Source organism: Aquila chrysaetos, chromosome 4 (assembly GCF_900496995.4).
Source record: "Aquila chrysaetos chrysaetos chromosome 4, bAquChr1.4, whole genome shotgun sequence".
Lineage (NCBI taxonomy): Eukaryota > Metazoa > Chordata > Aves > Accipitriformes > Accipitridae > Aquila > Aquila chrysaetos.
The window spans coordinates 41949603-41971871 of NC_044007.1; the positions used below are offsets into that span (position 1 = coordinate 41949603).

Below are 22269 nucleotides of genomic sequence, written 5' to 3' on the forward strand. Positions count from 1 at the left end.
TTTGAAATATTGAAGTTGAGAAGAATTTTGAAGGCTCGTTTTCTCTTTGAGTACTTAGAATATCATCATCTCTTGTGGTAAACTAGTATACTACATCAGGAAACAGTAGCTTCTACTATTGTTTTGCATCTCATCAATAAAATGAGACCAAAACCCAGCCAAATTAGATGACTGATTTCTTTTTTAAAATTCTACTTTATAAGTTAGGGTAAAGAATTAACTATGTTCAGAAGTCTGTACTCATTCAGAATTTGGGATTTAAATTGACTTTTACAGATCTGAGAGTGCATAAAGGAAAAGTCTGAAAATTATCTTTCACATTTTGCAGTAGTCACAAAATTTTTTTAGGTCTCTGTATACTTGTTTTTTCAACTCCCAAAACTAGTGAAAGAAGGGATTTGGAGTAAAACCAGAGACTCCTTAAAGTCTTCTCAATGATATCATATATTAGAATATCTCATACCTCCCAACCCATGACATCCCTCCAGCCTTCCTGCAGCTGAAGTCTGAGTTAATGTTTGGCAGAACTTCCAGGTAACTTCCTCAAGTAAATAAAAATACAACAGGAAAAAGTATCAAGCCAAACTAACTGGGGATATGATATGTGAGATGGTCTGGAGATTAAAAAAATAAAGCCTAAAATCTGTAGAAGCTACTGGCGGTGAAAAAGATGCATGCCTGCACTTGAGGAGTTCACTATGTCAAAAAAAGCCCCAAAAGAACAAAACCAAAAGGAAATGAAAAAAGCATGTGTCCAAAAGAAAGGGGCAACAAAATCTACACCTAACAGGTATTACTAGGCAGAGAACTCCAGAAAACAAAGGATGCGTTCCAGGTGGCAGTACATCTTCGCTCACCTCATCAGCTTTCAAAGCCTGCTGGAGACAGATCTACAAAACTAGTGAGGAAAAAAGTAAAACTGTCATTGTTGTATACATTATTTGCATCTCACTACTACAAATCTCAGGGGAACTTACCCATAACTACTCTAAAAGCAAAATTATCCAGGCAAGATCCTTCCCAGCAGCAACACAAGCAGCAGTTCATACTTGCCAACCGTATTTCTTGCAGTGTGGACATAACTTTTTTACAGATAAATAGATTTAATTTACATAGTCTTCAAGGCAGCCAGATAGAAAAACAGTATTGATTTCTTGTCTGACCTCCTGCAATTCAGCACTTCGATCTAGCGAGCTAAAAAGGCAGACACCCCAACCCGTGGTTAAATACTGTAGTCTGCAGCACACAGCATTTCCTCAATGGAGGAGGAAAGCAGTTATGGCCGACCAAGGTCATGCCTTGGCAAAGACCAACCACCAAAATGCAGGCACCACTGGAGGTGGTCGCTAGTTGGGACACTGCCACCAGAGCAGACCTCACAGCAAGAAGCAGAGAGAAGGCACCTCTTCTTAAAAATGGTATCACCCCCAAATGAAAAGTGTAACCTCTTGGCAGGTGGGGTTAAGTATTTTGTGTTTAAAGGTACTGTGAAAGAAGACAGAGGACTTATCCTCCACATGCCCTGACCATCAGAAGAAAGAACCTGTGAAGAGCCTGCAGAGGCTGTACTCATGAGAACACTTGGGAACACTTCCCACGTTGTTTTGGGTTTTTGTTTTGCTAAACATTAATGAAACTCACTGTAGCTTACAACTGAGAAAATGAAGATAGAAACAAGGATAAGAAGATAGAACAAAGCTAAATATAGGTATAGTTACCTGATGCTTTAGATAACTGGTGAGTCATTTGAGTACTTGCACTAGAATTAAAGCGTTCGAAAATTAAAGGCTGCTGGTGCTCAGTCTATAAAAGAATGGAAGACTACATTACCTGCATATCCAGGTTACATCTCACAGATCCTTTTTTCCCCCTTCTTCCCCAAGATTACCTGTATTTTATGTTACAAGATGAATCCATTTTGTTCTTTATACAAAGTTCTTTAACACAAGGAGTACTATTCATTTGAAGAGACTCAAAATATTAAGCTAACAAGATACGAAGCTATCATCATTCAGTACTCTTCTACATAAACACCTTCTGCTTCCCTTAACACTGAAATTTAAAATGTTGACTGTGACCAAAATAGGTGAGTGAGTGCAGTAGCTTGGCATAATCATAAGCAAATGTTCACGAAAATGTGATCTAATACTTGTAATTTAAAATTATCTTGCAATCTGCCTTACAAAGTAAAGAAAACAAAGATATCATTCAAGTGAGTCAACATTTTCATTACAGGCTGCCTATCACAGTGAAAACTCAAGTGAATGAGCATTGCAAAAGAGCATGTTCTTGTAGAAATAAGTTATCAAGACGTAACTTGAAACAGTCACAAAGTAAGCGTGGTGTATATAGGTTTATTAATTTCTTTAAACCTGTTCTTATTAGAACACAGAAAGAGAAGACAGGCGACAAATAGAAAACCCTACAGAGGACAAAACCCTACTGGAATAATCCACAGGTAACGATTCAGAATTGACGCAGATATATCAAGCTTGGATATCGGAATGATTACATTTTAATGTGAAGCAATTCTGGATAGAGATAACTTAAATCACACTGAAATGACTGACTAATTTTTGGCTGAGGTCATGTATCTTAGTTTTGCTTTGCTTAAGCAGTCTACCACAGAGTGCTTTTGATCAAATACTGTTTATATGACACATGAGAAAATATTTCACTCCTCTGAAAGTTTACAGCACCTAACCTAATATAAATTACAAACTGTGGCTGCAACAGGCAGCAGCAATAAAAGAGACAAAGTGAATCCTTTTTTTTTTTTTTAAACTATATTAAACAGATCTATGCATAAATACGTCTCTTTCTGGAAAATACTTTATAGATCAGAAAACTATTTTGAAGATGTTGGCACATACAAATCAGGGAAGGCTGATTTAGGTTCTAGACCATGCATTTACCTAGTATAAGTATTTATACTTATTAAGTCTATTAAGAACCTTATTATTAAGAAGCTTGTTAATTGCTAGGGGTAACAAGCTCTTCTCATGCCATGGTGCCACAGTAGGAGGACTTGCGGCCAATGGTGAAAAAATAAAATCAGCTATGAATGAGTTCACTGAAAAATTATTTTTTATTCTGTCATGGTTTAACTCTAGCCAGCAACTAAGCCCCACACAGCCACTCGCTCACTCCCTTCCCCAGTAGAATGGGGGAGAGAATCAGAAGAGTAAAAGTGAGAAAACTCGTGGGCTGAGATAAACACAGTTTAATAAGTAAAGCAAAAGCCACGCGCACAAGCAAAGCAAAACAAGGAATTCATTCACCACTTCCCATGGGCAGGCAGGTGTTCAGCCGTCTCCAGGAAAGCAGGGCTCCATCACGCCTAACAGTGACTTGGGAAGTCAAACACCATCACTCCCAATGTCCCCCCGCCGCCTTCTTCATCCCCCAGCTTAACATGCTGAACATGACGTCGTATGGTCTGGAGTTGTGTCAGTTGGGGTCAGCTGTCCCAGCTGTGTCCCCTCCCAACTCCTTGTGCCCCCACAGCGTCCTCGCTGGTGGGGAGAGAAGCAGAAAAGGCCTTGACGCTGTGTCAGCACTGCTCAGTAATAATGAAAACATCCCTGAATTATCAACACTGTTTTCAGCACAAATCCAAAACACAGCCCCATGCTAGCTACTGTGAAGAAAATTGACTCCATCCCAGCTAAAACCAGCACATTCTTTGTACTCTTCAGACTTCAATAAATCAGAGAGCCTAATACTAGTTCCTTGGGAAAAAATAAATAGGGATTCTTTTCATCCAACACACACTCTAAGAAACAGGCCTGAGTGGAAACATTTAATTTTATCGCATAACAGGAAATTCTGGATCACCTACCATGATAATAACCATGACATCAGCTATGCTTATGGAAGGATAAGGGCTACCTTGAAAAACTACATTTGGTGGAATGATGCAACTTCTCGTAAGCTGGGAGACAGCCCCAGAACTGGCAACCAGAGTGGTAAAATTTCAGGAGGAGTGAGGTCCTCCACTGGAAGTCCACTTAAGGCTCACCACGTTGCACGTAAAAAGAGCTGTTTCCCTCCATGAAGAGAAATGCAGAAAACATGCAGCCTCTGCCTTCTGAACAGCTCAACGCCCCATATCGCTACTGGTCAGCACTAACGAGGGTTAGGTGAAAAATCCACAGTAGGCATTTAATGCTCAAAAGGAGCAGTCAATTGATTAATGTGACTTACTGGCCCATTTCATACATCAAGTCCCGTATGCAATCGTATCTGGTAGATGCATCAGGAGGGTTATGCCACCTAATGCCTTAATTCTGTAAACTTTCCCACTCGGACAGGGCCCCAAAAAGCTTTGTGTTAAACAAAAATTAGATTCAACACAGGAGTTAGATTCCTTTACAATAGGAATTCAATGTGATCAGAGCAGAGGAAACAATCTCTGTCCTGTATTACATGTTTTTGGAACATCCTTCTTCATAAATTTAAGTCAGTCTTCCTTTTAAAAATTTTACAAAGTCCAGTATTTGGTTGGTGGTGGGTTTTATAGCTCTTTCAGGGAAGTAATAAAATCACATACCTAGTATTTTGACAGTGTACTTCTGGCAATTAACGTAGCTGAAAATTTTATCGTCTCTGAAAATGTATCCACTAAAGAAACAGCAGGAACACCTAGTTTGTGTAATTATTAGGGGGTGGGAGTGGAAGATCTGTGCATCTCCTAGGAGAATAAACTTTACAATTGTCATGGCTGAAAGAAAAGCTTCCAAAAGAACAAAGCTTGCAACTCATCCTGAGTCATTTCTGCATAACAACATTGACTAGTAGCTGGGACCTTATCAAACTGTTTGCTGCTGTTTTGGTTTGTTTGGTTTGGTGTTTTTTTTTTTGTTTGTTTGGTTGGTTTTTTTAAAGAGTTTAACTACAAAAAACAATCAGGAGAATACGTAGAGGCAATCCACACACCTCTGCCCCTCGAGTCATCTCCTCTAGAAAAATTGACTGCAGAAATTCAGGTCAACATGAGACGATGCAAAAGCCACAAAACTCTTTTACATCTCTGCTTGGCTTCCAGCAGTGAGTGCCCAGAGCCACCTGGGAGACAAGGGACAGCTCCAGACAGGGATCACAAGGGTCACGACAATGAGTACTTCACTGGACACTGTACTCCAGTGTGAATGCAGCTCTCTTCTCCAGCTGGCAGCCATACAAAACATTTGACTCTGATCCCTGTACACTCACATATGTGGTCAAAGACTTTCCTTCCCATCACCATTTTCTTCACTGCCTTGGTTTGGAGAGGACTAGTGAAGGATGAGACCTGACTGCTTTTTTATCTCAGTGAATGTCCATCTCCTCCCTTTTACTAGGCTAGAACTTCAACATTACATGATGGAAAAAGGTAAGACCACAAGGTGATCCTCCTAGCAGTGTCGGGCACCTTAAGGTTTGAAGGCCACAGACAATGCAGTCAAAATAGTGCTGGAAAAGACAATTTATTTTCTCTTTCTACAGTTGATGACCTTCACATGACTACTTCTCTGAGAAAATATGAAGTACTGAATACAGGAACTCCAGCAAGGACCTAACTAAAGCCCAGAAATACCTGGAGAAGAAGCAAGAAATGGTGAATTGATGTTTACAAAAGTTTGTGTAAACTGAATAGAAGTCTGAGCCTTAAGATAAGCAGACTTCCCTGGGTATGACTTCACGGCAAAGAGACTTTCTTGTAGTTTTAGGAGTGCAATTGTATATAGCTATACACAGAGATATGACTGTCTTCATACTATTGACTGATGTCTCTCAGTATCACAGCAAACTTTGTGGTTCTCTTTTTCCCCCATCAACTTCAGATATAGTTCACCAATATCACAATAATATGGCTGAGCCTGAAATCCTCCAAGAAGTGTTAAATGAGCAGACACCAAACAAAAAATAGGAGATCACACTAGCAGTGAGAGAAAGATTAATCTTACAAGATCTTGTCCCTTCTCCTCTCTGTTTTTTGCAACTTTCCATTTCTTCACACGCTGCCCCCCCCCCCCCCCCCCGCCCCCCCCTGTCAGGAAGGACTGCTAATTTCGGCTCATTCTTTACCTGTCAGAAATGCCCTGCCGGACTCTCTCGTCTCACCACTTCTCTCCCAAGCCATCCACAGACCTGCATCCCTCTTCTTTTCCAGCCTCTCTGCAAAACTAACCGCACTGAAGAGATGCAGCTCAGAGACCCTCATCTCCCTCAACTGCTTTACTTCGATGTGCTGTCCAAGCCTGGCTCTGTCTCTCTAGCTTTGCCTCTCCTCCAGTGCCTGCAATACTATCTCCTGAGCAAGCTTTGGTGTCCCTTATTCCTTCTCATGACACCACTCACCCTTACGGGGATCTGCTCCCTCCCCTCCTGCCCCATCATGCCTGTTCCTCCTTCCCCAAGACTTCCCCTGTGTCCTGAGGCACCAACTCTCTTGCCCCAGCCTCTCACTAACTGAAATCCCTTCATTAAGCAGCCTCCAAACACGGCTCAGCAGTGCTGCTGAGCAGCACAGCAACTTCAGTCTCACCGTCAGCCACCTTCTACCACCACTTTCCCTCTTCCAGGGAAACACCTTTGCTCTGCTGGCCTCCCGTCAACACCTCCTTCCTCACCATGCACAACTGCTTTGCTCCTGCTTGAGGGTCACTGAATGGGCACGTTGGATAATTTTGTGTTGGGTATATTAATGCATGCCTAAGGAACAGTAAGCCCCTTATTTTCACCTCAGGTGTAAGATTTTAGAACAATTTTGAAGACAAGAAAAATGAAGGACACATCAGAAGATGTGAACTGCAACATATGTTTGCCAAAAGCGTATTGGGCTAGACTAGTCCAGTACCTTTCCTCAGCACTGATTTTTCTAGATAACAGCAGCACGTATATTTAATCTCTAGACTCTGCTACTCTAATCCTTATGAATTAGAGAAGCAGAAATGGAAGGAACAGTAGCAGCATAAAGTGCAAGCTCAGTAATCAAAAACTCTGCTAAAAATGGCAATCATCAGCTGGAAACAAGAAAAGAATAAAGACCATGTGCATGTCAGTCTCAACTATGAGCTGCTGTTATGAAGCTATATGCAATGAGGGTTTTGGGCAAAGACTATCGCAGGAAGATAAAAACATATTATGAATTATGAACTTTCAGTAAGCTGGAGATGTGCAACCTTTTCCTCTGAGAAACAGAGCTAAAAGAACAGCAGGACATTTAAACCAGTTGAAGAAAGAAAACCACCAAAAATTTTAAGCCACATTTTCAGCTACTCAAATACCTTCAGCAGAGATACTTCAGCAAACAATCAAGATGAGAGCATGTACCTTTCAGAGGTGCACACTCAGTAAAAACTATATTGTCAAGAAAATGTAGTTTACTTACCAACATTACTCCTTTGAATTGCCAGGGACACAACTGTTCAAAATACGGATTGGAGGGAACAACCGTTCGAGGAACAAGATTTCTACAGCTCATAGAAAACACACATCAAGCCTATCACATGTAACACATAACACAGCATGTGTTACCTGCGGCACAATCAGTAAGATGAGTATACACCTTCTCCTGCATCAGAGGTGAATTCATGCATCAGTATTCTTTTGCATAGGAGTACAGTCATATTTTTATATCATGCAGCAGAGCTGCAGCACAGTGTACGAAAAGTTGGTGCCAGTAGAGGGAGGCAGTTGCTCTCCAGGACATGCAACTTCACATTCCCCGATGCACAGTAGGAAGCCAACAAGTTTGTTTTTGTGGAAGTGAACTCACCCCTCAGCCATTGTGTAAATGTGGCTTTAAATCAAGCTGTAATTAGATTTTGCTGTATTTAACAAAACCCCTCTTGTTGCTCCTCTTTTCCAGCTCTAGACAGGAAATAAATGTATTCGTGAAAGAAAAAAGGAAAAAAGTTTATGCCTCTTCCCGGAGCATGTCCTGGCACGCATGCAAAAGTAAGTACAAAACACAAAACAATAAGCTTACGGGACACTCAATCTTCACATTACATAGGAACACAAAGATGTCTCAGCTGGTCCACTGTTAAACGTCACCTCGCTAATCAATATTCTGCTTCACCACATTAACCTTGTTAAAAGATACTAACAGTCCAACACTTGGAGCCTAGCTTTTCTTCATAAATTTAATTTACTTGGCAGAAAACACAAGTGGAAATCTTCTGCTAAAGACCCAGGCAAACTAAGACTGCCACGTATTCATTTTAGGACAGATCTTTTCCTTCCCTCTTATTTTAACTGTTCTGGTCATAGCATTCCCATTTTTAACAAAATAGCCTTATCCCCACTCCCCCTGCCTTGTACACACTGGTACCCCTAAAATAAAACTGTGTGTGTTTTTTTCAAATCCACTTTACTGTAATACATGTTGCACAGGGTGGTTTTATTTTGTTGAAGTTCTTTATGGACTAAACTGCATATTTCAACTGCACTTTACATTGCCATATGAGGAACTGCATAGCAAATGAAGTTGAGTCCACTCAGAATAATAAACAGTTTCAATTGTACTTTGACTCCAAAGCTTGCAAAGAACTTTATGGTGGTGGTGACAACAGTGGATACAATGGTAAGCCGGTGCAAGGAAGTCAAGAGGACATGCCCAAGGCCACACAGCAAGTTAGCTGCTGATCTAAGAACAAAAGTTTCTGCTCTTAATCTACACCTTCTTCCCAGTGAGTCAAAACCTACTGATAACTATCTGGTCTTATACAAGTTTCAGATTCTTTAGAAGAAAAGGAAAAGAGACTGACCACTACTTACTTACATGCATGCAACCATTGCTTAGGATTAAGTTATTTACAGAAGTTGCTCATTTTTAGGAGAGTCTGAAAAGCATGTCTTTTCAAAACAAACTTATTTCAAGAACATACGCTCTAATACCCTAACTCCTTACAAATCTTCTATTAATCTGCAAGTTTTAAGAAACCTAAGGCTGGTTTAAACAAGTCAAAAGATAACCTCATTCTGAAGTCAGTTTGCAGTTGTATTTCTAAATGAAAAAGATCAAGGTAAAAACAAATATTGGGAGTACATTATCCTCCTACACCTGTAGGAGAATTCTTAAATTTGTTTTTTTGGGTTTTTTTTTTTGGTTTTTTTAAAATAGCCAATACTAGCTCTTCCTGAAGGCAGGATAATGAAGTTTGGCTCAGTACCAATCCAAAATGACAATTCAAAAATTCTTATTATATGCACACAGTTTCTGCTTCTGAAACTGTAAATCACCTGAGCAAAAGCTCACAGGTATTCAGCATCCTAATTCTCACTGTATCTCTACTAATACAAAAAAAAATTTCAAATTAAACATCCTGCATAAAAGAATCCTAAATCTGCCATAATCAAAGAGATTATAGGTACACTTATTTTTGCTCGCCTTCTTTGACGAGTAGGAAACAAAAGCTCCCCCCCCTCCGCCCCCGCCAGAAGTCTGGAAATTGGCAGTGTAGTGCCATGATCCACGACTGCATGAAACATTTGGAATATTAATGTCTAACCAAGCCAACAATTCAGAAAAAAACTGGGGGAGAAATCCCATAAAGCATGTAGCCAATAGTATAGTGCTGTAACTAGTAAAGGAAGTTTCTACGCTAACTCCTAAAGTGGAAGCATACAATAGGATTAGCCTTATCTTATTTAAGTTTCTTAACAACAGGTCTGCATCTTCCTGACAGCATTTTGTTTCCATCAGGACTCAAATTCCAAGTAAGAGTCATTCTTAAAATAAAGTAGCAATAGCTATGTTTGGCAGAGCTGGAACCATGAGGACAACACAAACAGCCAAAACAGTTTATTCAGGTTTTACTTAAGAGGAAAAACTAAATTTCAGGCTAGACAAAAATAAGACACAACATACTCAAAGAAGCTTCCAGACTACCATTTTTAGGTCATGCCCTGTACTTTTTCCTGCTTTTCAATTCATATGTAGGAAGGTCAGATCATAAAGTGGCTTCCACTGTGGCTTTTCAATTCAAATTATTCTCTATGTAATAATTAGTGCCTTTCTTCTCATTACTTACATACTGTTTTGCTAGTCTGAGAATTTTATTTGTATTTATTTATTTATGAGAAGCTTTTTTTAATCCCTTCAAAGTACCAGCATCCTAAGCATAGCTATCTCATGCTCCATGAACTTTAGTGCAAAAGCTGTGTTTCTTTTCTTCTTAACAACTTCATTACAGTGTTTACATGGGAATACAGTGCTAGTACTGTAACCATGCAAAGCAAACATGCTGTAGTAAATGTAAGCTTTATTCAAAGTGTAGCTTTAAAAGTCTTTATGGCATACTCCAGCCCGGACTACCAGTGCTAGTGTAGGGAAAAAAGTGAAAGGAAAACTAAATGACAGACCTTTCATGCTAACAAGAATTCTGGAGTAGTCAAACTGAAAACCTATGGGCTAAACATACAGCCAAAATGCATCAACTTGTTTGTTGAAGTCAACTGCATTTCAGTTCCACATAGATAGTCTGAGTAGAATTGGTTGAATATTGGGAAAATCTTACAAAAAAAAAAAAAAGGGGGGGGGGGGGGTAGTAATAGGCCTCTTTAGTAGAAGAAAGATTTGTGTTGTTCCGTATAACATCCCTCCTTTGAAAGAGTATTGGGGGGCAGTACCTCTGGTAATTTGATATTCTGCAATCCAAGACAAAACTTGCAAAATAGCAGCCAGGGAGAAATTTATGACTGTACAAACACTAAAATCCAGATTTGTCACTGTGATTAAGCGATGCTAATGCTGAGGCATTTTGTCTGTATCAGGAAGCACTTCAGAAAATAAATTTAAGCTGTTCAAATTTCTTGGCAATATCTAATATCTGAAATCTCTATTATGTCTAAGTTAGCAGCTACTGGATATAAGCTGTCCTTATGTTTACAGGAAACATAATAATCACACTGTCACTGTATGCTCTCCCACACTTCCATCAAGGAAGATTTTGTAGCAGAATATACACTCAATACATCTTAAAAATTCAGTATTTATACTATGAGTAAAACTATTCAGTAGTTTGAAAATTTACAAAATTGTTTTAAAGAATGTTTGGAACTGTACTGTAGTTCAGGCCTGTAACTCTGATGTTTTCACTGTTTTCCTCCAGATAAGCAAAACCATTAATACTTGTAATTTGGATTCGCGTACTTCTCTATCAAGTCTCACATGGTAGCCTTTTCAAAGACAGTAATGCAACTATCAGCAACACTGCTCTTCATCTTAATAGTATTCATTATCACCTTCGCCATCCCCTCAAGACAAAAAAAAAAAAAAAAAAAAAAAAAAAAAGTCCAAAATACTTCCACAACCCCAGACTCTCATACAACTCAAATCCCCATCTTCCTCTTTGCTAACCAACTGCATCCCCACCTACCCCTGCAAAAAGGGCCTCACTTCCTCTACATCATCTTCTCAAGCTATTTATTCACCACGAGATGGTTAAGTATACGGGAGAGAAAAATGGTTAGAGCATAAAGAAAAGTGGATCAAAGTTACTTGAGAAATGGAAGTAGAAATTCTTTTTAAGAAAAAGATGAAATGTACTTCTGGCAAGCTAGCCTACAAGCATCAAGTCGCGATTTTCTTTCCAGTAGAAGTTAGTATGACCAGCACACAGACCACCGGTGAAGGACTTCCCAAGGAAATACAGAACTTGGGGAGAAAAGCCATGTCAGAGACCCCATCCTAAGGGCTATTTTACAAAAGAATTTCTGCCAGAAGTAAAGCGCTTAAGCAAGACTGAAATCCCATTAAGGAAGAAAATGAGAAGGAGAGAAACACCAGCAGCCTCTTACAGTAGAGAGTTTAAATAAAGTCAAAGCTATTAGTGGGAGCAGAGGGAAACAGGAAAGGAAACAAAGGCATAAAAGTTGGTGTATTATGAAAATCTGTACTGTTGGTTTCACTTCTTCAAAAAAAATATAGTTCTATTTTAAGAACTTTTTTGGACTGAGGCAAAACAACACTGTTGCATTTTACCTCCTCTAGCAGGAGAAAACCGAAGAACATTTAATGTTCAGAGCTGTACAAAGCAGAAAATTATTATGCTAGCCCTTAACACTCCTGTTGAATGAAGGCCTGTTTTTTGGTTTTGCCCTTTTTTTTGTTTGTTTTTGAGGGGAAAAAAAGACTCCACTGAAAGGAACACATGGCATGTACACAGAGCTTCTTTTGCTGATATCACTACCACAGAGCTAAGCACTTTAATTCAGGAAATGCAGAAAATAACTGAATGATTTGAGAAAAAAATCGTAAGCAGACTGAATTTGCTATTTTGAAATTCCAATCTAGTATTAATGGCAATAAAGCAGAGAAAAGCCACGAATAAAATCCAACACCATAATATCTCAGAGATACAGCGATGCCTGAATAAATCAAAATCATCAGTTTTGGTTTGCGGTACAGAAGTTTACATTTGAACACAGCTGGATCGCAGTCAACTAGCCAGCTCCCATAGCAGCACCTTCAAGCTGTATTGATTTCTACGGAAGAAAAGGCACTGTAAATCTGCTTGAGCAGCATTGCGTCATTCTTTTGGTTGGCTTGAAGAAGTAAATTAAATGTTTTCCATTAGTACGGTAAAGAAGCTATACAATTTTGTTTTTCTTTCGAATACAGTCTCAAGTTACGGAACACTTTAGCTAACTCTGCGGCAAGGGCTACATGTTTCGCATTTGTAAAGCCAGCAATTCATACTTATGTGAAACCAGATGTGTACACTGCACAGTTCCCAGGGCCGTGGAGGTTTTTTTAAATGTGTTGCTGTTGCTTAAAAAAGACCCCGCTTTTCAGCTAAATCATGGAATACACTGAAGCAGAAACAACATGCTTTCGCAGGGAAGGGAGGAGAGGGGGAGAGCAAAGCGGGTGGAAGCAGAAGAAAACTTTAAGGGAATAAAAACCACACACACAGAGCAGCATATGAGCAATGCTGTAGTACAACAAAGAGCAGCACAGTTCTGAGAAGCAATAAGCATAACATTACTTGAGGTAACAAGAACTCCTTGATCAATTATTCATATAATTTACAACAACAGTTACAGCTGCATCAATGAAAAAAAAAAAAAGCTAGGGCAAATATAAAATCTTCACAGCTATGAAGTGCCCTTGATTTTCACCAGAACATTTGGCTGTCTCTTATCATGTGTTTCTGGTTAGCAACACACCCCTCCAACAAAGAGAAACAAGAGACAGAAAGGCACAGAACAAACTGCCTTGCTGGAAGTAATGACAGTGTTCAAGGCTGCATTTCAATCCTAGACACTGTGCATCACCAAAAACTGACAGTACCCTATACTGTTGCACATGAATTGTAACCACCACCACCCCACTTAGGTACATCCATGAACCCCATAGGAGTATGCAGATACTTTCTATGAAGTCTTTACTCTCTCAATGTGTACAACTGCACTTTTAAAATAACATTCAGAAGAAATACTCTATTTTTTTAGTGCATGGTTATCTCAACTTGTATTGTTTCACGTACTCTCAAGGCAAACGTAACAAAAGGAAACATTAAAGAGAGAAATATTTCTGGACTGGTTTTTTTCCTTCAGTTTGAAGTCACTATATAATCATCATCATCAGTTTTTTTGTTCTGCCAAGGTTTCAATAGAGTATCCTCAGTTGTTCAAGATGACCTTGCTAGTGGACTGGAGAAACACAGTTGAAACTGAATTCAAAGTGAGAAGCAGAGAGAACGGGAATGGTGTAAGAAACAGATGAGTGGGCCTAACCGTGCTTGGTGGTCTTACTCCCAGGTGTGTAGAGCAGATCATGAAGGAAGGTTATGGGGTGAAATGCTGACTGCGCTAATGGAAAAACTCACGCTGATTTTGATTTTACTCTATGGATGGTAGGACAATGAACTTTGGTCTAGTTCAGAGCTCTAATTCCAGTCTAAATTAGAAAGATCGATAAAGGATTAACATGAAAAATCTGCAATTCTTCTCAGATGAATCAAGGAATATTTATTTAAGGAACCTTCCAACAATGAAGTTACCACCTTGCAGCAGCTATTTTAAAAAAATGCAGAAGTTGACAGACCTTTAGAAGGACCTACGCATAATCTTGAAGAAATCTGTAGAAAATGTTTCCACTACTACTCACTTTTTTCAGCCAATTCTCTACACAAAGTTCAATTAATCTTGTCAGTATGAAGGAAACATGGTGCATATATCATCACTACATTCAAAAATCCTGGCTATCTAACAAAACCATAGTATAGTCAAATCTCCCAAAGTGCCTGGGTCTGTAGCGCTGATAGGTTCAACAAAGCTCTTGGGGTCGCATTTCTTTTTTATCCATCAGCATTTGTCCTTTACAAGCAAGAATGAGTTCTGGATGACCATACTAAGAAATAATTACAGTGCTGGTAAACAGAAATTCATCATATGCAAACCTCATTCTCCTCCCATTGCTGAAGACATCCGAGAGTGTTTCCATATTTTTGTGGCCACTCGAAGCAAGCTCTGAATGCGGCAATTAAAGTGGGATACATTTCTAAAAACAGAGCATGCTGTAGAGCTCTGAAACAGCCTGTTCCCTTGTCAACAAAGAACTGCAGATACATCTTTCTACTAATATTACAAGGAATTACTTCTGGCTCAAACCTACCATGTACTATGTTGCTTTTTCCCCCCTCCCCCAGCATTTGCTGTGACAACATTTGTACCAGGTAGCAAGCAGCAATACACACAAAAGAAGAAGAAAGCTCAGAGATGCATTTGTGTGTTTATTTAGTAAGAAAAGAAATCGTTATTTTGAAAATTGTATCAGCTATGTCAATTCACTTGAAAAATGAATCTCTCTACCTTGATGTAAGATTTCTGAGCTCCTGCTAAGGCTGCCTGGCCTGTTAGGAGGTCTTCACCTTTAGCAGAGGTCTCTGGACAGAGGCAGGTCCTGGAACTCCCAGAGGCTCCTTGCAGCAGTGCCTGGAGACACAGCAACAGGGAAGGCATTTAGCTTCATCATCACATGTCATCAAAACCACAGTTTTAGGACAGGCAACAAGCATCCTTTTAGGTTGAATCTTTTGGCTTAAACAACATAAATTTCAGAAATCAGAAACGTAGGCCGCCTTCTGGAGACTGAAAGGCTGCAAAGAGGTGGTCAGTGATACCAGACAAGCACTCAGTCAGCTCTAGATGTTCTCTAGCATTTATACTGCTAGTCCTAACAGCATCATCTCCAAACTCTGAAATTTAACAGGTGACCTACAGGTGAGTTTCTCTCATGTCGTTACTTTCCCCGTACTGAAACTGCTCAGAGACACGCTTTGGGAATGCTTCAGAGCAAAGAGCACAGGTGGTGAGACATCATCTTCTCGGGAGAGCCACAGAGTGCTGTGCCACAGCAGGCAAGAAACCCTGCCTGCAAACCACCTTACCTCCCTGTGCATCACCTCCACCCAGCTGACAAAGCAGCCCTGGTTAAATATGCACTCCAGAACACTGTCTTTTGCTCAGAAAAATTCAAAATAAAAATCCTTAAACTCCACCATCAGAAGGGAAGGATAACGAGACTGCCTTCCTGAAATGAATGCGATTCACTGCTGCTTCTTGCATGCAGAACAGCCATACAGAATTTAGTAGGTTACAAGATGTGACCTAAATCCTTGTTTAGGTTTATGTTCTTTTTCTCAACAAGCCACCTCAGGTAAGATCAGCTCTAATCATAATACTCTAAAAAGAAAAGTACTCGGGTACCTGAGATTTCTGGGGTTTGGTTTTATTTGCTAGTATGTGCTCAAGCACCCTTACTGGCACAAGCAGATGGCACAGCAGCTTCTGTTAAGCAAACATTTCCGAGCTGTTTCAAATTATTTTCATTTTCTAATCAGTTACTCACTCTAGAAACCTGCGATCAGGTTACAGACCATGTGATGAAACACAAGGTTCCTTTAACAAAAATATCAAAAAATATTTCCAGAAACTGTTTAAGCACAAATTCAAGAAAACTGTTGTCTCATACAGTTAACACACCAAAAGGGCAGCAGTATTCATCAGATATCAATTACTTTGGGTTTCCCCACTCCCAGTCTTTGGGGAACCTGCCTGAGTTTGGGTCTTGACATTAGTACACCTAAAACGAGAGTTCATTTGTGTTGGGTGGGTGGATGGAGCTTCGTCTTGGAGACTGGCTGCCTTTGAAACAGCGGTACAAAATAAACAAGCAACAATGGAGGGATTTCAGAGACAGATGGGCACCTTCATGTAAGTGCTTATAAATTAGAAAAAATAACAAAAGGAATATGAAGGCATAAGCATATTCAGAGTGACATAGCATTACAGCTACTCAATTATTATGGGACTGCTGCAGTATTGTTATTCTGATATTTGGTGAAAGAAGAAAAAAAATAAACAGCATTTTAAAAACATGGGAGGAAAAAAAGAGATATTTTCCAACCTTGCCTTGTTCAGTACAACAAAGCTCAACAGATTACCAACCAAAACCACGCTTTTATTATTACAGGTTATTCTGATATTCCAAATCACTGTATTTTAAGCAGTAATTCTGAACTGACACTCATTTCAGTTACAAAACCAAAGCAACTTTGCAAGCAAAAGGATGACAGCAACTCATAGTTTAAAATCCCTGTAAATTCATATTCAACAAATCAGAGGGAAAAAAGGGAACATGGCCACTAATTGCAGCTAATAAATCTGTTCCAGCCATGTTTCTTGGCCAACAGCTTGAGCAAGTTCAGGTACAAGCACTTTTATCTCCACGTTGAGTGACAATTTTTACAACTATCAACTGCTCAGGACAGAAGACACCCCCAAAACCCCTAGAAGGCTGCTAGATGTACTGCTTAAAAAGAAAACCTTGTGACAAAATACTGCGGAAAAAAAGTTTCTGTCTTTTTGTGCAGGAAAATACTAGGCTTCAGGAATTCCACCCCTTCTGCCCTGTTGAAATTGGAGTCCCTTACTTTCTGCTTTTCCATTAAGTTGCTGGGTTAGAGTCTGCAAAGAATATGGGATGTAGATCCCAAATTTGCATCTGGTGCTGGTAATGCAACCAGTCTCCTACAGGAAATACATGTCACAAAGTTGAATATATTCATGTTTAAAGAAGAAAGTATAGCATGAATGTATGTGTGTATATGCATGTGCACAAATAAATATATATATATTAAAGTAGCTGCACAGTTATCAGTGAGCTTCTCTGAGGCACTCAGAACTGCACTTTAAAATTTTTTTTATGAAACTGTTTTGTATTTATAGACTACATCCTGAGTTTCAGCCTTTATCCAACAAGCTGGAGCCTTTGTATGACACACATCGTTTCCTGCTTCGCTGTCCAGTATCAACAATTCTTTGGGCTTTCTTTCTAAAAGGAGTTTTCATCCTCACATACTATGTTCTTCCTCTCTTTCATTCTCTTGCTAAGTATGAAATCAAAGTTTTAATACTTACAAAAATACACATCTCAAGGAAGAGAAGCCAAACCTAATTCGGAAGGATCCATGAATGAATGAATGAATGGGCTTCTTATTCTAACAATCCCAAAGGCACTGATCTAAAACCTTCAAACCTCACTCGAGTCTACCCTGAGGTTTCCATAATCCAAACTAAGGTCTTTTAAAATGTAGGATTTCTTGACAAAGAAATAAGCCGATATGGAAACTCAGCAGCAGACGATCAAGCGTTTGATAACTTGATGCTTTGATAAGGCGTTACCTTAATCACTGTCACTGGGGAGAAACTGAAGTCAGGAAACTGAAACTACACAGCTGGAAGAATCTAGCTACTCAAATAAGATATACTTTCTGTGCCAAAAGAGAGATGAATGCTTTCTGCAGCCAAACAGAGCACAGATCCTGAGAGAAAATAAAGATATTTAACAAAGCAGAAGCGGTATAGGAGATCTCAGCTGTACACATAACTAGAAACAAGGAAATATTTACCAATGGATATTGTGCCAAAAAATTTCAGTGTGTTTAATGCAGACCCTAAATTTTCACATGTGCTGAGTCACTACTCTCACTTCTTTATAGCTTTCAGGCAAAAAACTCACATCAACCATAAATTAGAAGGTGTAGTCAATTTAGACAACACGATTTTCATAAGCATTAATTAGTGGAGTTTTGTTAGAAAGGGGCCATATCCACTAATTCCAGCAGTTTCTACTCCTGTAGACAGACATGTTTTCATTAAAAACAACAGTAAAACTAAGGTGTAATCTGCTTACTTATTCAACATCAAACCACTGAAAAGATGGAGGAATCAAATTAAAGAAATCCAGAAAAATCAGACGTCAGGCTTCACACAATTAATGTTAACATGTTCATACTTCACAAAGTGTTACAATAAGCATTACTCTGTATTACCTTTGCTGGCAAATAAATGCATAAGTATTGTCAATATTGGAGGGTTTACTTCTGAGCTGGAAATCTTAACTTTCATATTTGCTGACTTTATACAAAGCTGTTAAAAAAAAAAATTCACCCCAACTTAGACCAAAAATAATAAATTTCATCGCAAAGTAAGACACCTATAAGAAACTAAGAAGAGCCTTACTCACCACAAAGTTTGATGAAAATACTGCTAATTTTCCCAAGCAAGAGTTACATCAACTGGGCAACTGGAAGGTAGCAACGTCTTTAAAAGTCTCACAGTTTCACTACCACTATTGTTGCAGCTGTGAGCATCTCACTAGAAGACTCTGATCAGCAAAGCTATCCAGCCACTATATACTGTCAGGGAAGGTTACAGTACATTTACAGAAGCAGAAGGTACATTAATCTCCTAAATGTTAATTATACTGACAGCAAGCTTCAATTAGAAGCAGATTACCAAGTCCAGTTTGCTGGTGTGTATGTATGCATGTTTGAAAAACATATCTAAGAAAAGAGACACAAAGCAGAGTTTCGTTTTACCATCATTAGTTTTCTGTCCACATTCTCAGATACTCTCTTCTCTAGTCTCCAAGACTGAGGGCTTCATTTAAGGCTTGTATCAGTTATGGATTAAGCACTCTGTGTCCATGGAAATACTCACATCAGGTACAGACAAGTTATCATTTTATGATCCACATGCACTGTTGCACCATTTATCAGGAAAACAAAATGGAGTCCTTAATGCAATCATATGATTACTTACAAAACCAGTGCTTCTGTCCTTCCAACCCTTCTCACTGGACTTCTTATAAATTTATAAAGGTAAATGATAAAATATGCATTTATTCTAGGAACTTTTTAATGGACGTCTAGCACTTTCTTGGAATGAATCACAAACAGTCATGGAAGTATAATAAGGGGAAAAAAAGGAATTAAAAAAAAAAAAGGAACACAGAAAAACAGGTTTTCTGGCCAGCATGCTACCTGGTTCTGCAGGATGGGTTTTATTTTTCTAGAGTTAAAAAAAATGAATGAAAATAAGTATAGACATTATGATGGAAATAATTAGGGTTCTTAAGCATCAGTGGGCAGCCCAGTAAAACAGGAGTCCAAAGATGAGTAAAAAGAGATGGTGTGTCTCTTGAGGAAGAAATTGTCTTGGAGGGCAACTGAAGGCAGGGAAATCACAGTACTTGAACAAAGCAACAGCATGGATGGACCTGATGGGTTTCCATCCTGCCACGCTCTTTGTGTACCTGAGGAACAACACTCAGATGCCAAGCAAATTAATGACAACAAAAAAGCAGTCAGATTTAGGTCTGCTAAGATAGGTAGTTATCAAAGAGGATAGACACAACTGTCATGGGGAACCATTCCTTCAAGAAACTCCACTGAAAAGCAGATGATTGAAAGCACTCTCCACCTGAAAACACAAACACAATTCAAGTACCACCAACTAAAAACTGCAACTGGGAATTTATGAATTGAGTTTATATGCTAATGTACGATCTCCTACCATCTTCAGTCTCTGTGAATGTACACCTCTTGCCCAGGGACTTGAAAGAAGAAAGCCTGCATGCTTATGAACATTCCTGGTTTTGGTGACAACAGCTGAGCTAAGAGTTCGAAAGAAAGGCTGTGAGAAGCAGTAAGGAAAACAAGGTATATGATGAAAAGCAAGTATAATGATTCAATTGACGAGAGAAGATAGGCTTAAAAAGGGGCCTGGTACCATGATTTATTTTAAGTAAATATGACTAGGAAATTCAGTCAGAATAATGATGTCTCTTAAGCTTTCCCTGTGAAAGGGAACAGAAAAATAACATGCTGCCTTCTTACTATAAACATTACAGAGAACCATAAAATAGGTTACAGAAGTTGAAATTAAGGCAAAAGAAGAGACCCTTTGTAAGAGTTTCTGGTGACTTCTCCAGCAGTTAAAAGAAGTCAATTAAGCTCCTAAAAAGGGCATCATTAAAGTAATTAAGAATCTGTCATTCAGGGATACCAATATAAGTATGCCAATGAGATTCATGACTTGGAGGTCTTGAAAATGGTTGAAGACTTGCATACAGCCCTGAAGAGTTCCATTTATAAAAAACAGTGTACTCTCCGAGTCTTTACTAATGATCCAGGGAACATACAATGATCCAGTATCAGCATACGCTATCGTAAAGTTATGTGCAAAATATAAAGGTTTCTTAATGATGTCCTGGGTGTAACACCTGAAGTAAACCAAATTCCGAACTGTCCTTTTTTTGAGTTTGCAATTTAGCTTTATTCATTTTTCACAGTCCCCAGGAAAGCATAACCACTTTGTAGTTCATGAGTTACAAGCTAAGTAATTGGTTTGACTTTAGGACAGGCATCAGAAGCAACCATATGCTATCAACATCTTTGCCTGCTATTTGGCAGAAATATTAAGACAAGACATTCATGAAAATATACATGAGTACTTATATGCAGCTGAAGAGGCAATCATGTATGTTACACTACCCTGTCTGCATTCTCACAACAAACTTTACAAAAATTAGCAGCACTTAATGGGTAGAGCTGGAACTCTACTAAGCATAACAAAAGCACGGAACTAAAAGCATGAACTATGCATGAGACAGATTTTAGACCTGACAAGGGTGACACCTCTCTCTGGCTTTTAATAGCGACACCAGTATCATTTTAAGAAAGATACTCTGGAATGCATAGACACTTTCAAAAGTCTTTGCAACATCAAAGTTAAACAAACGTTACTTAATGCCTTCAACAGATTTGGACTCATGATTGTTTTTGTTGCAAATCCAGCCACGGTTGGAGAAGTAGGATTTTTAGGCAAATTACAAAACAAATTTGCTGTAGCCTCTGATCTTCCCCTCATCTTGCCATATCCGCATAAGGCAAGCTGTGCAAGAGACATGGCAGTCCTAAGCCTCCTATCCTGGTACTGAACTACCATACCACATGAGATGTATTAGTTCCCCCTTGGGTATGACCAAGGGACAATGACCCACATTCAAAACAATAAAAGTGACACCCAATCCCATTAAATGATCAGATGAAGAAAGCTCTCGGGTTTTCAGGACACAGTTAGGTGCTGAAGTAATATTTGCCCAAGCAATTTTGCCAGGAACAATGCCAGGGAACTGCAAGAGTGGTTCTCCAAAGTACCTGAAAGACTAGAGGCAGTACGGCACTTTCATCAGATCTATGGGAAGACCAGGAAGTATGAAAGTACCAGATGGTTACTGAACACCGAGTCATGCACACGTTTTGGAGGAGTTTCAGGCCACCTTCGTTTGTTCACTGGCCAACGCAACAAGAACTGAATTTACAATATAAGCTTGAGAACTAGAGTAAGTACAAATTATTAATAATGAGACATTTGCAAACACAGAGGAAAAAAAAGTTATGCAGTTCAGAAGAAATAAGAAACAACTGGGAGGAGGAAACAGCTGAGGGAAACAAGTCATCAATTTATTGTTTCATTAGGCATGACTGAAACAGAGATGGACATTACAGCCTGCAAAGGCAAATTTTCCTCTGGCCTGAAAGACTCTCCAGCCCACACTTCTACATGCAAGCTTCCAGGTAAAGAATTTTCATCAGCAAATCATTAAAACCCCAAAGTAGCAAGAATTGAGTTTAATCTATATTCACTTGAGGACAGCCACTTGCTTACCCTGCATCACACCCAGACTGTCAATTCCCTCTTCACAGCTCAGTACAACCAGGAAGACTAACTTGGTTCCTGGTTATTCAACTGTATTTGTTTCTCTTCAGATGTTTTACAGCTGGAGGAGGAAAGGATACAGACAGGTGAACTCAGTTTTAGACTTTAAATCAGACAACAAATGAAATGTTAGTAATAAGAGACATGAAACAGATACATCATCCATAACAGAAAATACTAATTCTACAGCTGGGCTTCAAAAAA

At 39.1% G+C, this 22269-nt stretch overlaps 1 protein-coding gene across 3 annotated transcripts in view; it reads right to left on the minus strand.

Moving 5' to 3' along the window:
• Nucleotides 1-22269, minus strand: part of FAM110B (family with sequence similarity 110 member B) — a 116203-nt gene that overhangs the window by 70044 nt on the left and 23890 nt on the right. For 2 of the 3 annotated variants that reach the window (XM_030012647.2, XM_030012643.2), the window contains exon 2: nucleotides 14809-14931. The exons of the other annotated variant lie outside the window; for it this stretch is intronic. The gene's annotated coding sequence lies outside the window, so the exon portion shown is untranslated. The remainder of the gene's footprint in view (nucleotides 1-14808; nucleotides 14932-22269) is intronic. 3 annotated transcript variants of the gene reach the window in all.